The 12,071-nt window shown below is 45.0% G+C and overlaps 1 protein-coding gene across 1 annotated transcript in view; it reads right to left on the reverse strand.

Annotated features, from left to right (window-relative positions):
* Positions 1–12,071, reverse strand: part of GYG1 (glycogenin 1) — a 38,378-nt gene that overhangs the window by 4,371 nt on the left and 21,936 nt on the right. The window lies entirely within an intron of this gene.

Genomic DNA, 12,071 nt, shown 5'->3' on the forward strand with positions numbered 1-12,071 from the left:
AAATAGCCATTAACTGGAAACAACCAGAATGGCCACATATCAGGTTAGTTTACTGTTCTGCAGACGTTCACTTTTTTGCCCAGTCTCTTTCCTGCCTCCCTGATATTGGTGTGTTTGCATGATTTACTTTCACTGATGAAATGTGGGCACAAGGGACAGTGTGCCTTCTAGAAGCACTGCTTGTTTCTGTTCAGCCTCCCTGAGAAGCTACAACTTCTGCCAGCAGAAGAATGTTCCAGAAGAATGAGACGATCGCAACAGATGTGGCTCAAACCTGAGGCCTGGCTCCTAACTCAGCTGAGACAATCAGAGCTGTCTCAATCTAGTCACTATATGAGCAAGAAATACATTGCTGACTGTTGAATGTCACTGAAATTTGACGGTTACTTATCCTTCAGTTTTTTTTTAAGGACAACTTCTGGTATACTGACATCATAGAATACAATACAGCAACCAAAACAAATGAACTGCAGCTATACACATCCTGTAGCCAATAGATGACTGATTTTTAAAAATATGAACAAACTATACAAATTCAAATAGAAATATGAATACATGTAGGTATTCATATGTATGTAAATATGGATACATACATATGAATCTACTTACGTAACGACAAACAAAAAAAAGTACTGTTTAAAGAGCAGAAAACCGTAATCAATATAAATTTCATGATACTGGTTATCTTGAGAAGAGAGGGGAAACCGTGTTAGGAAAGAGACAAAAAGGGGCTTCTAAGATGCTGGTTATAGTCCACTTCTGAACTTGGGTGGTGGATGTCTCTTAAAACTGAACATTTCTGTATATCCTCTTGTGTATATACTATATTTCACAATACACACACACTATATATCATAATATAAGAAAAGTAAGAGTTAAGAATGGTCCTATTCTGTCTGTCCTATGTATATAATCTATATATATATAAAACAAAATAATGATAAAGGTGAATACAAGTGCCAAAAGGAAGATGGGAACAGCAAGTACCCTAGGAGTTCAGAGGCAAAGAGGTCACTGACAGCTAAGGTCAGTGAGGCAGGTGATGATGAGATAGAGGATGACTTAAAAACCTGTACAGCAGACAGGCATTGGGTAGCAGGTGCTAATACAGGTCTTCTAGGCAGGGGCCGCATAGCATGTGTATGCCAGACTGAGTGTCCTCCAATTAGAGACAAGCAGGAAACCAGTATGCAGGTCAGGAAGCAACAGTCAGAACTGGACATGGAACAACAGACTGGTTCCAAATAGGAAAAGCAGTACATCAAGGCTGTATATTGTCACCCTGCTTATTTAACTTATATGCAGAGTACATCATGAGAAACGCTGGGCTGGAAGAAGCACAAGCTGGAATCAAAATTGCCGGGAGAAATATCAATAACCTCAGATATGCAGATGACACCACCCTTATGGCAGAAAGTGAAGAGGAACTAAAAAGCCTCTTGATGAAAGTAAAAGAGGAGAGTGAAAAAGTTGGCTTAAAGCTCAACATTCAGAAAACGAAGATCATGGCATCTGGTCCCATCACTTCATGGGAAATAGATGGGGAAACAGTGGAAACAGTGTCAGACTTTATTTTGGGGGGCTCCAAAATCACTGCAGATGGTGACTGCAGCCATGAAATTAAAAGACGCTTACTCCCTGGAAGGAAAGTTATGACCAACCTAGATAGCACATTCAAAAGCAGAGACATTACTTTGCCGACGAAGGTCTGTCTAGTCAAGGCTATGGTTTTTCCAGTGGTCATGTATGGATGTGAGAGTTGGACTGTCAAGAAAGCTGAGCACCGAAGAATTGATGCTTTTGAACTGTGGTGTTGGAGAAGACTCTCGAGCGTCCCTTGGACTGCAAGGAGATCCAGCCAGTCCATTCTGAAGGAGATCAGCCCTGGGATTTCTTTGGAAGGAATGATGCTAAAGCTGAAACTCCAGTACTTTGGCCACCTCATGTGAAGAGTTGACTCACTGGAAAAGACTCTGATGCCGGGAGGAACTGGGGGCAGGAGGAGAAGGGGACGACAGAGGATGAGATGGCTGGATGGCATCACTGACTCGACGGATGTTGAGTCTGAGTGAACTCTGGGAGTTGGTGATGGACAGGGAGGCCTGGCGTGCTGCGATTCATGGGGTCGCAGAGAGTCAGACACGACTGAGCAACTGGACTGAACTGAACTGAGGAAATTCTGAGGGCTTCCCTGGTGGCTCTGTTGGTAAAGAATCCACCTGCAATGTGGGAGACCTGGGTTAGATTCCTGGGTTGGGAAGATGCCCTGGAGAAGGGAAAGGCTACTCACGCCAGTATTCTGGCCTGGAGAATTCCATGGATTGCATAGTCCATGGGGTCGCAAAGAGTTTGACATGACTGAGTGACTTTCACTTTCAGGAAGCTCTGATAGGGAAAGGTAACATGGGACAAATCCTTGGGTGTTGGGTTCAAGTGTCAGATTTTAGTGGAGTTATCCTACAGGCAGCCGAAGTACTTGAGCATGATGGGCAGATCAAAACAATGCAAACTCTATTCATGTAACCTTTCTTATCTCCTAAAGGTTTTTTGTTTTGTTTTTAATGTCAGAGACCTGTTATATAGCTTTCATTATCTGACATTTTGCTGACAAAGGTCCATCTAGTCAAAGCTATTGTTTTTCCAGTAGTCATGTAATGATGTGAGAGTTGGAGCATAAAGAAGGCTGAGCACCAAAGAATTGATGCTTCTGAGCTGTAGTATTGGAGACTCTTGAGAGTCCCTTGAATTGCAAGGAGATTCAGCCAGTCAATCCTAAAGGAAAACAGTCCTGAATATTCATTATAAGGACTGATGCTGGAGCTCCAATACTTTGACCACCTGATGCGAACACCTGACTCATTTGAAAAGACCTTGATGCTGGGAAAGATTGAAGGCAGGAGGAGAAGGGGATGACAGACGACGAGATGGCTGGATGGCATCAAGCAAATTCCAGGAGATGGTGAAGGACAGGGAAGCCTAGGGTGCTGCAGTCCATGGGGTCACAAAGACTTGGACACGACTGAGCAACTGAACAACATCTGACATTTTAACATGTTTGGGTTCCAAATTCTTTCAGGACACATTTGGGAATAATAATAGTCCTGCCAGGTAGATTTTTACTAATGTGTTAAATGGAGGGTCGTAGAGCTGAGTTGTCTAGAGTCATACGGCTATTTAGTGGCAGCAATGGGGTCTTGTCCCTCTCTTAAGCCTAAGTTCTTACCATCCTATCATGCTGCTACTCCAAAACCAAGCACAACAAGAGAGCCTACTGTCTAATTCCTCCTAAGGATAACTGTCTCCCCTCAAGGCATTTCTTCTGATGATGGATCCTTGATATTCCCAAGCATACTCTTTATTTTATACATGTGGTATATTTTACATGCATGCACATACTTGGGCACATCAAACACCAGAACTCTCAATGTTATTCTCGAAGGGATAAATCATAATGCTCAAATTTGTGCATAGACAGGCTTCCCTCATAGCTCAGCAGGTAATGAATCTGCCTTCAATGCAAGAGACCTGGGTTCGATCCCTGTGTTGGAAGATCCCCTGGAGAAGAAAATGGAAACTCACTCTAGTATTCTTGCCTGGAGAATCCTATGGACAGAGGAACCTGGCAGGCTACAGTCCATGGGGTCGCAAGAGTCAGATATGACTTAGCAACTAAACCACCACCAGGGTGATCAATTAAATAACCAACAGTTCCATGTAAGGCACCATTACTATGGTCAGTGTGCAGCCTCAAGAGCCTTTATCCAAACATGGAGATGAGTCATCCACATAAAAATAAGAAACAATAGCACAAGCAGGCAACATAGCAGAGCCAGCAGGGCAGTGCTGACATTAAGTGCTATGGACATTCCAAAGCAATTACTGCAGGTGGGGATTTTCGGAAGAGGCTCAGTCAAGGCCTGAGAAAGATGAGCAGGATTAAGAGAAGTGCCTTCAACAAATGTTCTAATGATGAGGGGGCAACCCATCCCAGAGACCTGATACTTGTGTTCTGGGGCAGCGGGGGCCAGGCAGGGACAACAGGCACTGCCTCAGCCTAGCGGTACACTTAAGCCTAAACCAGAATAGAGCACACGTGGGAGGGGGGCCCCTCCCACCTCCTCTGATATCCACCCCTCTTGCCCCGACTTCCCTGCCTGAAGCAATAGCGCTTATCGGCTTCTCCTTTATTAACCAACCAATATCTCAACCCATGACCTGCTGAGCCTAATTTCAATGTCATGTACAGTCATTACATGAGAGACAGCAACACTAAGAAAAATAATATTAAAACGTGAATACAGCATGAACTTTATTCCTTTCCAGCACACTCTCCTCATAGTTCACGCATGCTTAAGCGATAGTAATCAGAATAGCTAACCTCTATCAGGGCTTCCTAGATGGCTCAGTGGTAAAGAATCCACCTGCCAATTCAGGAGATGCAGGTTCAATCCCTGGGTCAGGAAGATCCCCTGGAGGAGGAAATGGCAACTCCCTTGAGTATTACCTGGAAAATTCCACGGGCAGAGGAGCCTGGCAGGCTACAGTCCATGGGGTCGCAAAGAGTTGGACACACCTAAGCGACTGAGTGTGCACACTGAGTACTCACATGCGCCAAGCACTGTTAACAGCTGCCTGGTTTACCTCAGTTAATTTCCAAAACAACTTTGTGAGGAAACCATGGTAGGAAGAAATGAACGAACTTGTCTAGAATCATGCGGCTGGTGAATAACAGGACTAGGATTTCAGCAAAGCAGTCTGGCTCCAGAGCCAAGGTTTTCCACCACAGCCAGGCTGTAAGACAGTCCCAGAATTATTAAGGACATAATCTCAGAGTATCACTGCACAGTACCCCTTGCCTACAGACAGTCGGGCTTCCCTGGTGGCACAGATGGTAAAGGATCTGCCGGCAATGCACAAGACCCACGACTGATCCCAAGCTCAGGAAGGTCCCCTAGAGAAGGGAATGCGTACCCACTCAAGTATTCTTGCCTGGAGAATTCCGTGGACAGAGAAGCCTGGCGGGCTACAGTCCATGGGATTGCAAAGAGTCAGACATGACTGAGCAACTAATACAAGAGACAGTCAATATCAACGCTGGAAATGAACCCTGGAAATATCCCCAATATAGTCAAGGACATAGCAGCAGGAAGCAATTAACAGGAAAGAAAGCTAGAGAGCAAGCAACTTAGCACTGTCTGAAAACTGTTCTCAGAAGGGTGCAGTCTGCACAAAGTTTAGGGGGAAAGGGCAAAAAAGAGCAAGAAATGGTTGGTGCTTCTTAGGGACTCTCAAGTGGACTCTGCTTGACAGTGTCTAGGGGCCTTCCCAGCACCTCACTGCATGAACTGGGCCATCAGAGCACATGCAGAGGAAGGCACAATGGTCTAACCTATAGCAGAATGCCACAGCAAAGCAGCAAACCCACCTACCCACAGGACTGCCCACTGTCTGTGGCAGGCAGAAGCATACAATGGCTCTGCCTGTGCCCCGAGGTGGCTCAGAGGCCTCTGCCATCTCCCTGGATACCCGGCTCATGCCTGTTGGATTCCTGCCCACGTGGCCCTTGGCCTTCTCCTAGTCAATAGGAATGCCACTGGGGATGGTCCATACGCTGCATTTCACTGTGGTTCAGGCCTGGGCTCTTCCTTCATGAATCCATGGTGCCTGAGTGTTTCTTTAATGCTAAGTCACCATTGCCTTCTGTGGCCAGGAGAAGGACTTCTTTTCTCAAAGACTTCACATTCCACCCTAACAATGTGAAAAATTCTATTCACTAGAGGGTCCTTTCCTAGACAGAGTGGTGCTGGTTTTAAGAGTTCCTGATAAGTCTGTTAGAGGTAGAAACTGAGATCTTAAAGGGTCCTAAATGTGGGGTGAACTGCTCTTTCTGCTCAAAGGTGAGGAATCCCTGGGGTGCTGGTAAGCGGGGGGGGAGGGTGGGCTGGGTCAAGAGGTGAGCAGAACTGTGGAAGGCTGCCCAGTGTGACATACTCCCCCAACAGCGACTCAAATTCCAGCAACAAAACAAGTCACAAAATGCCCAATATGAGGTGTTTCTTGGAAAAAAAAAAAAAAAAGACTGGGTCCAGGGTACTGGGGGGCAGACTGGGAAGAGTTCACGAAGATTCAGAAGGTGACAGCAGAGAGATACGTGAGAGAGGAAGATGCTGGGCTTATAGCCCATGGTGTGGAGGCTTCCAATGTCACAGGTTCATACTACTGTCAGCCTTATTTCTGCACAGTCAGGAATCAGAACTTGTTTTTTAGGTGCTGAGGTATTACTTTAACTTCAGTGCCACCTGACAGATCTGTGGGAATGAACAGGGATGGGAGAAAAACAAGTTTCAGAGCAAGGATGCTTTATGAGAAGAACAGGCCTGGTGAGTCACTTAAGGTTTTGCCCTGGGCCTTTGAGGGTGGGGAGAGATGCAGCTGCTGAGTGGGAATCGTGGGGCTCAGACAAAAAGGTGGGAGGAAGTGAAGACAGACTCAGCAGTTATGCAAAACGTAGTCACCCAAAGGATGTTCCTGGAGATGACCTGAGGCTGCCCTGGGCTCCACGAAAGGGGTGGCCTCATTAGGCCTAACCCTGACCACCACGTATGGAGGTTTGTCAGTTACACAGTTTATGTAACTATGGTCTCACTGCACAAACAGAATGGTATTTAATTACAAAACACAGTAGCCTGAACAGCCTGCTCTATTAACTTTCATGATAAAACAGTCTGTTTGCAAAAGAGATGAGCAAAAGTTCTCAGTTTTTGAATCTGGAATTTCCATTCATCTAGATATGGATTTCATGTAATTATGTTTGTCACAATCATGTTCCCTGAGGAATGTTTTTAAAAATTATTTTCTATCATTTTAACCGACTTACTTTTCAGCCATTTATAAAAAGTCCAAAATAACCATGTGAAATGAAATGAAATGAGTGTGCACAGGTCATAAGGAAAGGGAAAATCACTTCTGCTTAAAAGAACAATTTAGCTTAAATGCAAATTTGGAGGAGGGGTGTTTCTTAGAGAAGAGAAACCCAGAGTATTTTTCTAGTGGTATCTCTCTCCCTTACCAAAGGCTAAACAGGTACGACAGTCAGAATTTAGGTCGCTTTTCAGTCAAAAGCAAAGTAGGCAGTGAACAAGAAGGGGAAATGCTGGTATCAGAAGATCAAGTTCAACTGACCTCGATTCAGTGCGAGGATAACCAGAAGAATCACTGACTCACTGCCTGATTTATCCACCAAATTTTACCCGCCAGGAAAAAAAAAAAAAATTGGGTACATATCACAATTGTCTCTAAATTACTGAGAGCCATTCATTCTGACCCACTACTGGGGATTTGTCTCAGCTTGCACACATCTCTTAAAATAAGTGTTCTAATTTTAACTTGATAGAATCTCAAAAGTGACGTCCAGATCACAAGACATAGTTTGAACCCAAGCCAGCAATAATACTGCTTAGGTTAGCCGTTAAAATAATCCCTGTGACCTGGTGTTACCAAAAGATCAGATAGAATTTTCACGACCAGTTTAGCAGTTGAGAAATGCAGCCGGTAAGGTGTGGATGAGACGACAGGACTGGTCAGAGCAGAATGGGAACTAACCCATGACGGGTGCACACAAGAGCAATTTCAATTCTCATGAAGCTCTTTGCCTGCAGTGTTCACGCAGGTTCCAAGAAGAGACACTCAGCACTGCCAGCCCAATCCTTCCCTAGGAAACGTGGCCGCTGTGCCAGTCATCCTCGGACCATTTCAGTGACTCATGCTCTCTGGTCTGTGGCTACTTACTCTCGTATCTTCCTGGGTTCCCTCTCACACACAAACCCAAACTGATTCCCATAGTCGATCAGCCACCTCTCCTCTCACCAAAAATTTCCTCCTCTTACCCACTCACAATCTAGATCAAGAGTTACAGAGCCAAGTGCCCATGGGGTGGGCTGGTCATGCAGAGAGTGGAGCTGGTTAGGGGGGGTCATGGGGTGAGTGCTTTTCCCATCACCAGAAGACAGATGCTACCCAGCAACAAACAACTGCAGCCTCCAGGGACCCACCCAATCTTTGTTTGCCTTTCAAGCTAAATTAAATAACCCTCCCAATTGTGCCCTGGAAATGCCAACAACATCAGTACTCAAACCCAGACTTTAATAAGCTCAACTTGGGACTTCCCTGGTGGTTTAGGGGCTAAGAACCTACCTGCCAATGCAGGGGACACAGGTTCCATACCTGAAGACCTCACATGCTGCGGAGCAACTGAGCCCAAGCACTGTAGCTACTGAGCCCACTGCACCCTAGAGCCTGTGCTCCACAAGAGAAGCCGCTGCAACGAGAAGCCCACAGCCACAGTGAAGAATAGCTCCCACTCACTGAATCTAGAGCAAGACCTCACGCAGCAATGAAGACCCAGTGCAGCCATAAACAAACAAATATTTAAAAAAAAAAACACCTCAACTTGGACCTTGTCAACTCCGCCACCTACCTGGTTGGCTGCTCTTCAGAAAGCAGCAGGGAGAGCCCCATGAGGTAAGGTCACTAGGAGACTCCTGGGGGTAGCGTGTCACTCTCAGCCTCTTTTGGCTGACTGCTCATTCATTCACTCGATCAAAAAAACACAGCCACCCACCTGCATCCGTGCCCACGCAACTGTCCTCCCCTTGTCTGAAGCCAACCTCTCCACTGGTGCTCTCAGATACATTCCTTTTCACCTACTCAAGGGCATCACTCAGCAAGTCTCCCTCCAGGGTTTTCAGTGCTCTCTCTCCCTCCTGGATCATTCCCATCAACACACAAACATGCTGTAACTGCTTCCATCTTCAAAAACCACCACCACCACTGTCTCTTGGTCCAACATTCCCATCCAATTAGGAGTCCCTTTCTCTCCTCTCTTTTAATTAAATGCTTCAGAAGGGTTCCAATTCTCCCTTCCCTTGGCTCTGCTGTGATAAGGTTTTCTCCTCCACCCTCCACCAGGCGTGTTCCTGCCAAAGTCACCGGTGACCCCACATTCTAGGTCCAGGATCACTTCTCAGCGGTCCTCTGACCTTGCTTACCAACAGCACCTGACATGGATGGATCACTGCCCCTCTCCTGAAATGTTTTCTTTGTTTGGTTTGTGCAAAACCTCACTTTGCAGGGTTTTCTCCTGCCTTGCTGGTCTCGGTCTCTTGTTCCTGTTGCTCCACATTTTCCCGTCTTGGAGCTCGGTATCAAGGACTCTTCGGTATCATAACTACTCTCTTGCTGATATCATCTTGTCTCCCAGCTATAAATATCACTTATATGCTGACACTCCTGCGGCAATGTCTTACCCGACCTCTCTCCTGAACTCCCAACTCCTGTACCTACTCACCTCTTCCACATTTTCACCAGGATGTTTAATATTTGCCTCAAAACTTAACACACCGGATACATCTCTGGTCAGTCCCTGCTCCTAATAACCGACTTTGCTCACAGTCTTTCCCATCTTGGGAAATGGCAGCTCCTCTGTTCCAGCTGCTTAGGTCCCACGCTGGTAACAATATCTTTGACATTCTTCTTCCACATCCTGCTAAAGATCTGACTTTTTTTTAAGGACTTAGAAATTTGCAATTCATGTGAAATTCCCTAATTTTAAGCATTAATAACTGAGAGAATTTTAAAAAATAAAATTATGTTAGAAAGACAAAACATATCCGTGGGACAAATACAGTCTATAGCCCACCAGCTTGAGACCGCTGAGAAGCCTGAATCTTCCACTCAATCCCCATGTTCTTCCCCTCCCACGAGCTCCCTCTCCTGTGAGATGGCATTTCTCAGCCAGAGTCCAGCCCATGAGACGTTATTCCTCAGACCCTTTTGTGCCTACTGTCAGAGCAGTCTCTGAAGGCTGCAATGGGACCGTCCTGGAAGCTTCCCGCTTTGTGATGAGGACCCGGGTAGCAGAATGGGCCGCAGCAGTAAGATCTGAGGACAGACCATCTGACAGGCGCTCAGAGGTGAAGTCAGAACGACCCGATGGCTGTGCTGAGACACGGGGCACCTGGGGCCCAGCAGGCACCCCGACATCCAGAAAGGAGAAAGAAGATGTCCGTGGAACCACAGACTTGACTCCCAAACACTCAAACCATGCTGGACTGTACCATGGGATGTACAGGAATCTCTGCATGCTTAAGCATTTGCCAGGTTGATTAGATTACGGTGCCCTCATTCATTCTTCCGGTCCTCTGTGAGCAGAAGGCAGGTACCCTCCATATGCTCCATGCTGGATAATCAGGAAGAAGACAACAAATGGATGAAAAAATAAGAGCCATACCAACTACAGCTCCTCAGGGTTTTAGGTGAAGATGGAGGAGTGTGGAAAGAAATGAACACAGATGGTCTATATCTTCAATGACAACAGTCCCAGGCAGAACTGGAACCAGGGGTCTCTTAGAGATCAAGGAAAAACCACCACATCAGAAATATGCGTACACAACCGAAATGAGGACACCAAAGGTTCAATTTCACTTTCAGAAAATACTGACTCTAAAGAGGCTTGAAGAGGTTTTACTGAATAAGCTACATTTCTGGTAAAGAAATAATGGATATGAACATCCTCTGAAACATCTAAAGCAGCAAACTAATGGAAAGAAATATTTTGGGTCTGTAGATCTAGTTTCTGAGATTAGATCACTAGGCCAGGTCTTAGATCATATTTAAACTCAAGTAAAAGGGTAAGTTAAATTGGAAATTATTTGACAAATCGAGTTTCTTAGTCAATCAATTCGACCAATTAATATGTATGGCAGTTTGAAGCAATACCATAGGGTTCTTTATCTTTGCTTTAGGCCAATTTTATATAGCATAATATAACATTAACAGCTTTTAGTCAGTGGATTTAATAGAAAGTAAAAATGGAACTAAATGGCTGATTTTAAAAAGACTAACGAGATTTCGCCCAGTATTATGTACAAGCCAAAATCTATGCTATATGGATAAAACAGGCCCTCCAGATGGAGAAAACATAAAGAAACGAATATTAACTAGGAGCCTGCTATTTCCCAAACATTATGTGAGGCACTTTCAGAAATATTATTTCATTAAGAAATACATTTATGAGCTTGTTTTTCAACACATATATTACAAATTAACTGAAAAATTCTAAGCCAAGCATTTTGGTTCTCAAGTTATGCGGTATTAAACAGGATCTTCTGTTACAGAAAATACTATTAATTTGGTTTTTCAGAAGCTACGTTTGAGAATCCATTCAAAGTGGTAAAACTAGTACATCTGCTTCCTTTGTGCTTTGTTCTGTCCAAACAGTTTGCAGAGAAAGGCTTTAGATATGCTACCCCTGTGGCTCAAATTCATGTTAATTTTGATTCATGTCAGGTCGTCCTTTTGCAGAAACTTCATGTAAGAGCAAAGGCTACATTGCTGTAAGATATCCAAGGTGGTGAGATTCTGGGGCATCTAAATACTGTCTTGGCATTCTCAAGGCACACAGTTGCTAGGAGTGGTGAGCCAAATTCTTGACTTCTTCCATGAAGCCTCTAAACCATTCCTTAGTTTCATTCCACCTGCCACCACCTGTGCTGTCCTGGGGAAGGCCAGCACACCACAGAGCCACTCAGTCCTGGAGGCCAGCAAGGTCATCCTCAGCCCAGCGGTGGGGCTTTGAATTCACTCTGAGTTCCCAGCTGTGCACAGGGTTCTTGGTCCGGTAGAGATGGCAGCCCAAGAGTTCAGGACTGTCTGTGTTGTTGTTTAGTTGCTAAGTTGTATCAGACTCTTTGCAATCCCATGGACTCACAGCCCACCAGGCTCCATGGGATTTTCCAGGCAAGAATACTAGAGTAGGTTGCCATTTCCTTCTCCAGGGATCAAACCCACATCTCCTGGATTGGCAGGCGGATTCTTTACCACTGAGCTACCAGGGAAGCTTCAAAGATTTGGGCCACAATTTTATATTAACTTAAAACAAAAGAGAAAATGTAACTGCCTGCCTTTTTAGCCCTTCCCAGTTGTAACAAAAACGTAAGGAAAAATGTCTCTGGAGACGGATATCTGCAAAACAAAACTAAAGAATTTTCTGGCAAAGGGAAGGGAAAATGAGT

The sequence above is a fragment of the Ovis aries genome, chromosome 1 (genome assembly GCF_016772045.2).
Source record: "Ovis aries strain OAR_USU_Benz2616 breed Rambouillet chromosome 1, ARS-UI_Ramb_v3.0, whole genome shotgun sequence".
In the NCBI taxonomy this organism is placed as follows: domain Eukaryota; kingdom Metazoa; phylum Chordata; class Mammalia; order Artiodactyla; family Bovidae; genus Ovis; species Ovis aries.